Consider the following 12,621-nt stretch of genomic DNA (forward strand, 5'->3'; position numbering starts at 1 on the left):
CCTATCATCATCACCATAAGCCGGACGGAAGAAAGAAAGAAAAAGAAAGAAAGAAAAACATTTATTCGTGACATTTTTACAAATAAAAGAAAAAAAAAAAGGAAATAAATTTTGTCACGAAATGGTCCCAACTCAGCATGATGTCAACCTTGCGGCCGACGCTGGTCTTCCGTTGGAACCATTTAAGTGTTAAAAGAACAAAAAAAACAGCAGCGAACTCGACAACTAAAACAATTTTTTACAATACACAAAACTAGTAATTTACAACATAAAAAATAACTACACAAAATATAAATAAAAGAAAAAAGAGAATAATATGCACGTCTGTATAGGCCTATTGCCTTTGCCAATAATGCAATTATTGACGTGGCATTAAAAAAAGAAAAAAGAAAAAAAGTACTCTGTGCTATAGACGTGGCATGGATGGATTCATAGTTCGTGCAAAAAAGAATGAGTTCCGAATAATCCATTACCATTACCATAAAATATCAGTGCAAACAAAGCGCCAACGGTACTTATAGCGATGTTCAAACAAACATCACAGTCACGGCAGCGCCCATGGAACGCAAACAACAGGTATGTAAAAAGTGGCGCTAGTTATAACCTAAAATAAAAAAATAAAAAAAAAACAAAATCAAGCTGTTATCCTTATCATTATTCACAACAACCATAAGCTCCATAACTTTGTTATACACTACAACGCACGTCTTGCAGGTTCCCAAATGGCCAAGGTACCCGAAAGATGACAATAACAACAACAGCAAACGTCCCATTCGGAGTCCATGAACAAATCCAACGTGGCAGTCTCAAAAAAGCATGCACAGCTAGATAATGCCATGCAGAAGGGCGCAAAACAAAAGGTTTGTAGACATCCATGACCCATAATTATAATTAAGCCAAACAAATAATATGAAGATACAATGAACTAAACACTAACTATAGGTACACAATAGAAATACATAAGTACCTAGTAAATGATCCTACTTTATACTAATATTATAAATGCGAAAGTTTCTATGCATGTGTGTGTGCGCGCGTGTGTGTGTGTGTGTGTGTGTGTGTGTGTGTGTGTGTGTGTGCGTGTGTGTGTGTGCACGTGTGCGTGTGCCCATGTTTGCAAAACTGCTGGATGGATTTGGATGTAATTTGACGCCTTGAAAGCTGGAGATCTGAAGCAACACATCTACTTTTTATCCCGATATTCCCACGGGCAATGCCGTTATTTTAATTGACAAATAAACAAAAATAAACAGACAAAAACTCTCTAAATGCAACTGGTGTCATGAATAAGAGTTTCCTGCTTTTGCTGGTGCTCATTCATATGCTTTTTAAGTTTAATTCTAAAGCCACATATATTTTTCAGGTCCCTAATTGGCGGTGGGATATTGTTCCAACATTTTGTGGCAGCATATCGGAAACTACCGCGGAAGGCAGCTGAAGCATGACGATGTGTCAACAGTTGCACACCACACTGCCGAGCTCCGCGAACTTGATGGCCAGAAGACCAAGACAACTTCTCAAAAAGATACGGTGGGGATTTATTCTTTACTACTCCAAAGAGGAGGCAGGCAAGGTGAAGCTTGCGTCTGTGTTGCATTTTAAGGATACTATATTTATTTAAAAATGGAGTGACATGAGCCCTCAATGGAATGCTAAAACAAAAACGTGCACAAGCATTTTGCACTCGCTGTACAAGTCTCTTCGTTTTCGCAAGAAGGCGTGGACCATACACTGTATCCATATAGTTCAACTTAGACAAAATCAGTGACTCCACCAGCTGAATGCGCAAGCTTTCACTTATAAATGGCCTAATTCTATACAGGATTTTAAGTTTATAGAAGCAACTTCCAACCGACCTTGCAATGTGCTTCTCATAACGTAATCCACAATCCATTTCAAGACCCAAGTTACGCGCCTCATACACACGCTCGATGGGTCTACCCATCATTGTGACTTGTGCCATGCCCGCACAGTCAAGGCCGGCCATCTGCTGCTTACTACCAAAAATTAGGTATTTGGTCTTGTCAGGATTGAGTACTAGGGAGTTTTTTGTGGCCCAAGAAGCTATGCTAGTGAGGTCATCGTTAAGTTTATCTATGGTACCGTTGATCTCTGATGGCTTGCATGACAAATACACTTGAATGTCATCTGCATAAATATGATATTTGCAGTATTTAATGTGAGTCTGTATGTCAGCAGTATATAAAATAAATAGGATCGGTCCGAGGATGGATCCCTGCGGCACTCCTCGAGTGAGATGTGCCTTGTCGGATATTTGAAAAGAACCATCTTTATTCTGCAGTTTCACATACTGATAGCGATTATTAAGGTAGCTGTCAAACCATTTTATTGCATTGTGGTCAAAACCATAATAACTCAACTTGGACAACAACATCTCAATATTTAGACAGTCAAATGCCCTAGAGAAGTCTAACAACACCAAAAAAGTACACATTCCTTTGTCTTGCGCGCACAAAATATTGTCAGTTACATCCAGCAGACAAGTCACAGTGCTTCGTCCCCTTCTAAAGCCAGACTGCACATCCGGCAACATGTTGTTATTTTCTAAATAATTGGTCAATTGTGAGCACACAGCTCTTTCCATGACCTTTGACAGACATGGCAATATACTGATCGGTCTAAGTTCCTTAAGCTCGGTTGGATTTGAGATTTTAGGCAAAGGGCGTACTATTGCATGTTTCCAGATGTCAGGAAATGTTGATGTTAATATGGAGATATTAATTATATCTCTAATTATGTCAGCAGTGCATGGTAATGTCAATTTTAACATGTTTAGGCTAATACCATCACAACCTTCAGCATTTGATTCTAATTTATTTATAATTTTTACAATTTGTTCTGTACTGACCAATTCAAGATGAAAAACTGAGTCACTAAACTTATGGAATTCAAAGTAAGTCAGTTGTGATATGGTGCTTCCAGTGGTGGCCGGTAAATTAAGAAAATGACTATTTATAGCATTAGGATTATTGAAACTAGTTGGTAGGTCTTTGTTATCATTAGGCAATATAGTAGATTTAAGATTTTTCCAGAGTAATTTTGGTTTATGTATATTATTATTTATATTTTGATTAAAATAGGCTGACTTCTCATTAAATAGTGCTTTATTTACAATTGATTTCAAATCTTTATAATACTTTTTTTTACTTTCTAATCCAGTTCTATGGTAGTCACCCGCGGCTCTGTCACGCAACCGCATCATGAGTCTAACTGTGTCTGTGATCCATGGGGGAGTGCGAGATCTGACAACAGACGACTTTATTGGGGCATGGATGTCAAATAACTCGACAATATGCTGACTCAACACATGGACCATGTTACTGACATTGTCATTATCCGGATTGGCCAGCAAATTCCACTCCATACATTGCAGGTCAGCATCAAATTCCTTCTGTTTTATGTTTCTTATTGATCTGTAGGTTATGGAAAAGGGTTTAGGCCTGTCACGTCTAACATCAAACTCACATATGACTAGACAGTGTCCTATCAAAGAACCTACATGCTCAATAGTGACCTTCTTCGAACGTAGGTCGGTACAAACTACGTCGAGCAACGTCTGACTGGTGTCTGTGAAATGCGTGGGCTCCGATACCAACTGGGACAAGCCAAAACTAGACAGAAAGTGGTTAAATTTAGTTATTTTTACATCACTAGCGGTTAATAAGTTTATATTAAAATCACCAAGCAGTACCAAGTTGTCACTATTAGGTATCGAACCAATCGAGTCAGACAAAGCATCAAAAAACAAATCAGTATCCATCCAAGGGGGTCTATAAGCTGTCCCTACTACCAGCTTCCTTCCGTTGACATTCACTGTAAGCCACATTTGTTCTACAGACTTGTGCAGTGGATCCACCGGGTGGGGCCAAGTGCGAGCACTAACATCGCGCTTTATGTAGAACCCAACACCTCCACCACGTGAACGTGTGCCCTGAGGTCGAGGGGTATGTCGGAGTCTGCAACCAGGAAGTACCGGCGCCCGCCCCTCCTCCCCCGCCCTAAGCCAAGTCTCGTTAATCGCCAGCACATCAAACTCCTGACGGACACAAGCCGCTATAAGGTCATCATGATTTGTGCCAAGGGAACCTGCGTTGTACAAACCTATTCTGAGTCGTTTATGAACCATCGTTCATGTTACGATCATGGAATATACTCAGAAAACTAGGAGCAACGAACAGAGTAAGGAAATTCCATACAATAACAAAGAAAAATAAATATGTCAAATGTTTATGCGACACGCCACTCACATTTAAGGAACATTTGAAGTGAAATATTAAACACATATTATGGGCTGGCTCTAACGCAATAAGGTGCCAAAAACCTGAGCAATGTCCTCAGACGAACGAATCCGTTGGGCAGGCCCATCCCTATCGCGACGCACGTACACGCGACCAGCCGTCGTCCACGGGTAACGCCAGTCCAGCCTCCTGCATTCCTGCCGCGCGCTGTAGAACAGCGATCGGTTCAGCCTGGTGAGTCGCTCGTTCACGTAGAACCGAGTGGGCGACCCGGGCAGACCAAAGTCCGCCGTGTCCGCGCCCCGGCGCACCCTCGCGGCGCGCAGCAGATCGGCGCGCGGCGCCCGGCGGGCGAGGCGCACGACCAGGGGGCGCGGGCGCAGTCGCTCCGCACCGACGCTCGCGTCCCGGCAGCGCCGCCACCCTCCGCGACGTCCAGCGACCGCCGAGGCGCCCCCACACGCTCCGCAAAAAACGATGTCGCGCTCATCTAAGGCCACACCGAGCTTCCTCGCAACCAGGCCCACAAGATGCAATCCATTCTCGCTGGCCGCCTCAGGGATCCCGGATATCTCCAAGTCGCCGAGGAGGAGGTCTTGATCGCGGTCATTGAGCTCCGCCTTGAGCTCCGCAACGGTATTGGCCAAATGATCGCCAGCGCCGTCAGCTGCTCTCTCCTCCGTGCGCGCCTCGAGGCGGCTGATCCTCTCCTCGACGGCCTCGAACCTCGCCTGAAACCCACCAATGGAACTGCGCATTTCGGCTATATCGCGCCGCAGACCAGCCATCTCCTCCCTCATGGCTGCTACGTCCAGACGGAACATACGGATCTCCCTAGTGAGGTCCTGAACAGGCGACGGCTCATCGACCCCGGCCCCTCCTGCTCACTGCCCTTGACTGGGGTATCAGTGTTGTCACTCCGTGGCACCTGAACCTTGCACGCCGGACACACCCACGCAGATGATACGCGTGCATCAAGCCCCAAGTTCACACACACCCTGTGATAGACACTGCTGCATTTTTTGCACTTAGCGCCATCTGTCAGGTGGTTCGTGGTAAACTTGCCACAACCTGCACACTTCGGCTGTGTGGAAGCAGTATTCTTGGTTGTGGCATTGTGCTTTCACAACTTCACTATTCTTTCCTATATATTTATCTTTATTTTTTTTACACCGGAGGGTAGGGTAGACCGGGGACAACTGAAACGATTTGGCTTTAATCGCCTGTAATTTTTTTATTTTTATGGTTGGAAAGATGTAGACCTAAATTATTTTAAGCTTAGTTATCTGGTTCCTAAATAAGATGAACTTGAAAGGTCTATCACCCATAGTTATTTGACCATAACGTAATAAAGATATTGGGGCAGAGTGGTTCAATTGACCACACATGACTGACAATTGAAACACTATGTGGGGTCAATTGAAACACCCTAATATCTTCGGCACAATTAAAGTAATTTTATCTGTTACAATCTTTTTCATCGCTATCATAGTATACAATGAGCTCATCAAAATTCCACATGCGTAAAATAAATATTTTACAATTTATGACCTTCTGAACATTTCGATTAAAAAAACGCGCATAAAAAAAAGTATAGGACTTTTAGCTGTCTTTGTTGCTGCTACCTTATACATTTAACTTAATCGAAGTAGTTATGATTCAATAGTAAACAAAACAATACAGAATTAAAGTGGAAAAAGCATGTTCATTTTTCATACAAAAGTGCTTGTTTCAATTATAACAATGTTTCAATCATAACCATTCCGTATACTTAGTATAGATAGGTACGTCCGTACCCTGTGACAACGAGTGCTGTAAAGAACCCGTAACGACGGGATGCAAAATTAAAATAATAGACTCAAGATATTCAGTTTAAATTGTTTTATTTATAAAAAATATTTAAGAGGTATATGGCCAAGATGAAATAAAAATGTTCTTAAACTTTTTCTGATATATTTTAAGTGTTTATACCTGCTGAGCTGGCAACGTAGCATTTTTGTTAGTTTATCTCGATTATTCCATGAAAAAATAATGAAAATTAAAAATGTGGTCTGTTAGAACTGTTCTTAATATATAAGTTAATGTATCTACTCCAATAATTATTCGTGATAGACTTTTATATTCCTTCTTAATAAACGAAAAAATGTTTATTAACGGTTCCTAAAGAAAATAAAAGCCTATCACGAATCATTATTGCAGCAGACACATTATATATTAACAACAGTTTTATCAGAATTTTAATAAAATTTTTACAGAATAATCAAAAAAAGCTATTAAAAATGCAACGTTGCCAGCTCAGCAGGTATAAACGCTCTTAACAATAACCAACCATCTCTATTAACAATTGTAGGTACTTACCTACTAATAATCAGTCTCGTGAAAATACTGAAGTATGTGTAGTTTATACCTAACGCCTTTAGGCGAATTAGAAAAAGGAATATTATTAATTGCACATCAAAAAAATAATTGCCTATCAATTTATTCTCATCATTTATATGCCTTTGTATGTACATCAATTAAATTATTTCAATACAAATAAACTAAATGTTTAGCAAAACTAGTAGGTACTGCAGATAATTCGAAAATATATCAACACAAACTATACAAAAATACTACAATCACATCAAAATACTGACTGCACAGCAAAAATACTGACTCCACAGCCCACCCGGTCCCCCCTCTATATACGCCTATAAGGAGCGTTAGGTACAATTGCGACCACAACGTCCACAACGCGACGCGCAAGCCGAGCGAGCAAAGCGAGCGCCCCGCGGCAGCGGCCGGCGAAGCGCCAGAACCTTATTTATTTGGCCCCTACTAGTGCTGGTTATGTAAAAAGTATATACATGCTGAAAATAAATTGATAGGTAATTATATATTTGATGTGCAAAAATAGAAGCTATATTTAAAAAAAAGAGTTACAAGGTTTTGTATTTTTTTTTGTATTAAGTACGTAATATTTTGGGTGGATTATTTTGCTGTGCAATCCGTAATTTTGATTCAGATTTTTTTTTTGGTAAAAAAAGTTTTTTTTTTGATGTGCGTTTTAATACTATCCTTTGAAAAATATATTAAAAAGTATTATCATTTAGCGGTTTTAATTTGACACTACTAAATAAAATATTTTTAACTGGGTCAAAAATAGCAGAAATGTTAGAAATGTTTGTGAACAGCATGTGCATCAAACACAGAACCTCCTTATATTTGAAATGGGTTACTTTTGGGGACGATTAAAACGCGTGGACGATAGAAACGTTTCAATCGTCCACAAGCAAGTTGTTTCTACCGTCCCCACGTCACATTTTTTAATTCAATGTCAAATATTACTCATCAAAGACACTCTAAAGCTGATCCATAACAATCAAAACACGCGTTTATACCTTACTATAACCCTCCAATAATTTAATCAGTCAAAATACAAGAGTAAACAAAGTTATAAGAAAACAAAGTAGATCACAAATAGTTACTTTTGACTGCGAAAAATTTCGATGGCTCCTTGACAAGTCCACGCCGCTCGGTCGCTCGAGCGCTGTTGGTCGAGGATTCAGCCGTGGCCGACCGCGTGTTCTGAGTGTTGCGTCATACCCGTAGGTATTATAGTTTTCGAGAAATTTGACTTGTTTCAGTCATGACGTGTTTCTATTGTCCCGGTCTACCCTACTATTAACACAAAATGTTTCGCCAATATTTATTTTCAAGATTCAGTCAATTTCACTTAATATTGCTGTATAATAACAACACACGCACTTTATCGTAATGTATTCTGCCCGATAACAAAATAGAAAGTTTAAAATTACAGTTTGTTTATTTTTTAAGTGTTGACAAAATAGAACAACTTGTTGTCGGTTCACTGTATAACTACCCACCCGAACCCACCGAAGACGTCAACTTCTCACACAGACATCTTACCACGGGCATTGCCCACAAATCTCGTGATATCGTTATTCCACCTAGTGGGAGTCCTGCCAACGTTCCGTCTTCCAGTTTGTGGGCGCCACGCCACTCAAATACTTTTCTCTTTCAACGGTTACGCAGCCAGCCACCCTTATGAAGATTTGAATTTGGATTTTTGATTCAAAATGTAGTCACGGTTTTTAAAACAAACGAAAAACATAAGATATATAATTATATTGCGGAGTGTAGATCTTGATTAACTTCAATAAACTCTTGATATTTCGACGTAGTTATACCTAAGTATGTATTTGATCACGAGTACATTGAAGAATTTGCGACTGCAAGTTAATGTTTTGTTTTGAAAAAATAACTTTCTGTCAAGTTTCTTGCAGCGCATTTTTCTTGGCAATGATGATCTTTCCAATAGCGCTGGTAGTATAAAATAGTGACATGTGAAAGAACCCTTAGCGGTCTACCTACAAAACAAACGATTGGTTTTTTTTTTTAATTTTGTAGACATTAAACCGGCAGTTGCAGTTACGTCGAAGTTAAACTATATAATAGTCCGTCTGTAACACAGTAATAAGCACTAAAATGTGTACGACTATTTCGCAAATTAATATTTCGCGGGCGCCAGGTTATTTAGATGTGAGCCGCCTGGAACCCAAGTATGTGACTTAATTTTAGAACTTACTCAAAGCCTTTGTGGACGTCGAGCGAACACGGATTACAATGCTGGCGGAAAATTTGTGATGCACTTCTAGCTGCTGGATTCTTGATTGTCCGGTTTAACAAGGAAACCCTTGTAGTTTCGCTTTGTCCGTCTCCCTGTTTGTCTGTCCATGCATGTCCATCCGTGGCTTAGCTTAGACTTTTAAGTTTTAAAAAGTAGGTTTATGTATAAGTTCTATTTTATTATTCATATATAAACTTACTTTCAACTTAAAAGTTGGAAACCCACTGACAAGGTTGGGATGAATATAACTATTCTCCTCAATCTTGGCATTGACCGTACCGACATTAGGCGGGTGTCATTGGATAGATGTATTAAAATTTCAAAAGACACGTTCAACGAAAGTGTACAGACAGTGAATTCTGATAATAGGTTTCCATTGGCGGTCTTTTGGGTGCAAAACTCTTAAAATAATTTACCAAATTGACGGAGGCTGCAGCTTCAGCTGGTTAGTTGATTACCTGAAGGAAAGAGACAGCAAATTAAAACATTTACGTTTAGTTAATTTAATTAAGATTTAGTAATGGGAAATCAAGACCGCACGGTACCGATTCAAAGGCGCGAGGAACCGATTCAAAGTCGTGCCGCAGCGACTCGAGCGGGCGGCTTTTTCAAAGCGCATCGCGCCTTTAGATCCGACAGAACTTTGACCGTGGATCAAACTTTTTACACGCAAGGTAGGTAAAGTTTTAAGGTCTATCTCGATATAAGGTCTGTGTATGGGCCATTTAATTTTTTCCACTATTTATTAACTAATTAGTATTTTCACTAGTTTTTTTTTTTTTACTTAAGTGTATTTTTTACTTTTTTTACTTTTAACGCGATATTCACACTTCAATCAATTCGTAACCACGGCCGCTGTAATGCGGTCAAAACGTCGAGACAACGTTAACATAAAAATACTTATAGTAGTCGTGGATTAAGGCCCTATATACATATCGCCGGCCCGGGGAACAAAATGATAACCGCCACTATCTTAGTTTTATTTTTATGCCATATTTGGAATCCGTAGGTGCCAAAGCACCTGCTCAATTTTTTTCGCAAATTTTGTATGGTAAATGACAAAATTAAAAAAAAATACAATATTTTTCAAAAGATTTATTGATATCCCTTTTAACTAGAATAAAAATGTGCAGTACGTTTATCATAAAATAATTAAAGCTCATCGCATGACAAACATCCATATCATTATGTTCTCGTCAAAAAATAGATCGCAAAGTAATGATATGCGTACTTATCATTTTATTCACGTCGCAAACTACTAGATGCGTTTCGTGCAATGGCGCTCACCAAAACGACGCATTTGAAACGGAACTCTAAAACTTACTGCCATCTCCTTTTGTCACATTGCACGGGACGAATATTTATAAATTTCAATATACGAATTAAATATTGCAATGGTTTATATCGGCATGTCACGTGCCTAGACGTGGCAATGTTTATTTACAATAACAAAATGCCTCTCAGTGTGCTCTCAAACCAACTTACTAAAACATTGTGTCGGCGTTTTAATGTTTGTTTTCGAATAATTAAGTGCTAAAACTATATTATAATTATTGGTGTAATTGGAGTAACAGTGAAGTGAGTGACAATTAATAAACAAAGGACATCGCGTTTTAATGTCTATTATGAGTAATGTTAAGCTAATTGAAAAAGGCAAAATAATGAGAATACTGGTAAGTATTTACATATTAAAACGTTTTATGCATTGTGCATTGCACCCTTTTAAGCGTGATCGACAAACAAACATCGACTGTATTCATAGAATCATATACATGTATATGATTTAAGACAAATATCTACAGAAAAAAATGATTCTGAATTGAACCAAGATTTCTCACCAGATGTGTCCGAATAATTGCCTAGCCCAGAGAGATTTCAAAATTAACAGCGCAGTGAGAGTTCTTCAAGTATTGGAGGAGACTCAAATTATTTTTAAAAAAGTCTTTCAGAACATAATAAGCACTCCATCAACTTTGTCGAACATTTCCCTCGTATTGAATTCTGTGGATTTTCTAGCATCACCTTCAATCGTTTACAACTTAACGGGAGTCCAGCAACACACACCAATCATTCTAATGGTTTAACACCAACCTCGACACATGAATGTAGGTATAATAGGACCCTTTCATAAGAATTCAAAATGGTACCATAGTCAAATATTCCTTAGCAACCCACAGCCGTCAACATCGTCTAATTCTAGAAGTATTTTTGATGATCGAGAACAAGAACTAGCGTCGCCTTTTAATGGTAATGATTTTGATGAAACATTACAGAGGAATTTAATTGTGTAGCAGTGTAATCTCAGAACGATTGTCGGTAGTTGAAGCATGACGTATAGACCTGCCCTCCAGAGCCCTGACTCTCAAAGTTCTCCTGTCCCTCACTATCTTGACAATGGGAACCTAGTTCACCAAAGTCCTGTTCGTCGCAGTTCTGCCCATCAGAGTCTCGATCGGAGTCCAGCCCACGAAACTCTTGCCCATCAGTCTTGCGCAGTACACTCTCAGCCACCAAAGTCCTGACCATCAGACCCATCATCATTATACTCTCATGAATAGTCCACCCGACTCTGACATTCAAGAGGACTGTACAAATCATGACTTAAACAGAAGAAACTTACAAGGAAACAGAAACAAAATGATGACACAAGTCAAGACTCGACTAGCAAGAAACTCAAGAATTTGGGAGAAGCAAATACAGGATGCAGATCAAAGAAATCATTTAACAAAAAGAAAATAAAACCTACTAAGAAATGTGGCGAAAAAATGAATGAAAATGTGTTAAAAAAGCAAAAAGAGAACATAATGGCCCAATATTATAAATAAGAGATCATGAGCGAGGAAGTTCATCGTGAACCATTTAATAGTTAAAGATATTAAACGGATCTCTATAGTTCGAACACGAACACGAAGAAACAAGCGGGGAACAAGAAACAACCAGCTCCTTTATTCAACCCAAATCCTGTCTCCGATTTTGAACTGCAAGTGCTGTGTACAGAGCATATGCCTATAAGTAAGGCTTTATTATGGCGACTTCATTATTCTTTGCAAGTCACAAGACATTTCAGCCCAAACCATGGCTTTTATGACTCCCTGAGCATCAATACCAGTACCTACTGCAATTAATGAAAACCAAGAGGAAGACGATGACAATTGATTTACCTGATTTTATGTTTAATAGTCACCCGGTTTAATGCTCAATCAAGGAAATGATTTTATAATTATTGTTAGACTGATGAAAAATAATACCAAATGCGTAGGTTATTTTGTTTGATTTTATATACTTTAAACTTAGTGGTAATTAGTCTTTGAAAATAATCTTTTGTTTTTAGTTACTTTATGAAACTGGCGTTTATTATTATTTGATTTTTGATTAAACTATAAATGATTGCGACTATACTTACATTTTAGTGGTATTGTTGCACGTTTTATAATGGAAAACTTTCATTTTAAGAATTTAAATACTGTTTTTTTAGTATTATTAGAGTCGTTCGTAATATATTGCAATGTTGATTACCATATTATTGTTTTATTATAAAACTTTCCTAAAAACCTTTAGTAAAAAATATTCCTAATAATTACGGGGAATAAAATGGTACTAAACTATTATCTTAAACGCCGCTCACACTGAAAAGTAGTCGAATAAAATGATACACCAATGGTACAATATTAGTGTTTGATCCTGATAAATACCGAATAAAATGATATACGTCTTAACGCATAATAGTCAGTG

At 38.7% G+C, this 12,621-nt stretch overlaps 1 protein-coding gene and 1 long non-coding RNA gene across 3 annotated transcripts in view; one reads left to right on the plus strand and one right to left on the minus strand.

Moving 5' to 3' along the window:
- LOC141435292 (phospholipid phosphatase 3-like) overlaps window positions 1–12,621 on the minus strand; it is a 204,076-nt gene that overhangs the window by 66,333 nt on the left and 125,122 nt on the right. The window lies entirely within an intron of this gene.
- On the plus strand, window positions 848–4,637 carry LOC141434721 (uncharacterized). The gene is made up of 4 exons (XR_012452087.1): window positions 848–860; window positions 1,364–1,530; window positions 3,181–3,394; window positions 3,859–4,637. It is a non-coding gene; the product is annotated as an uncharacterized lncRNA (long non-coding RNA).

Source organism: Choristoneura fumiferana, chromosome 14 (genome assembly GCF_025370935.1).
Source record: "Choristoneura fumiferana chromosome 14, NRCan_CFum_1, whole genome shotgun sequence".
Lineage (NCBI taxonomy): Eukaryota > Metazoa > Arthropoda > Insecta > Lepidoptera > Tortricidae > Choristoneura > Choristoneura fumiferana.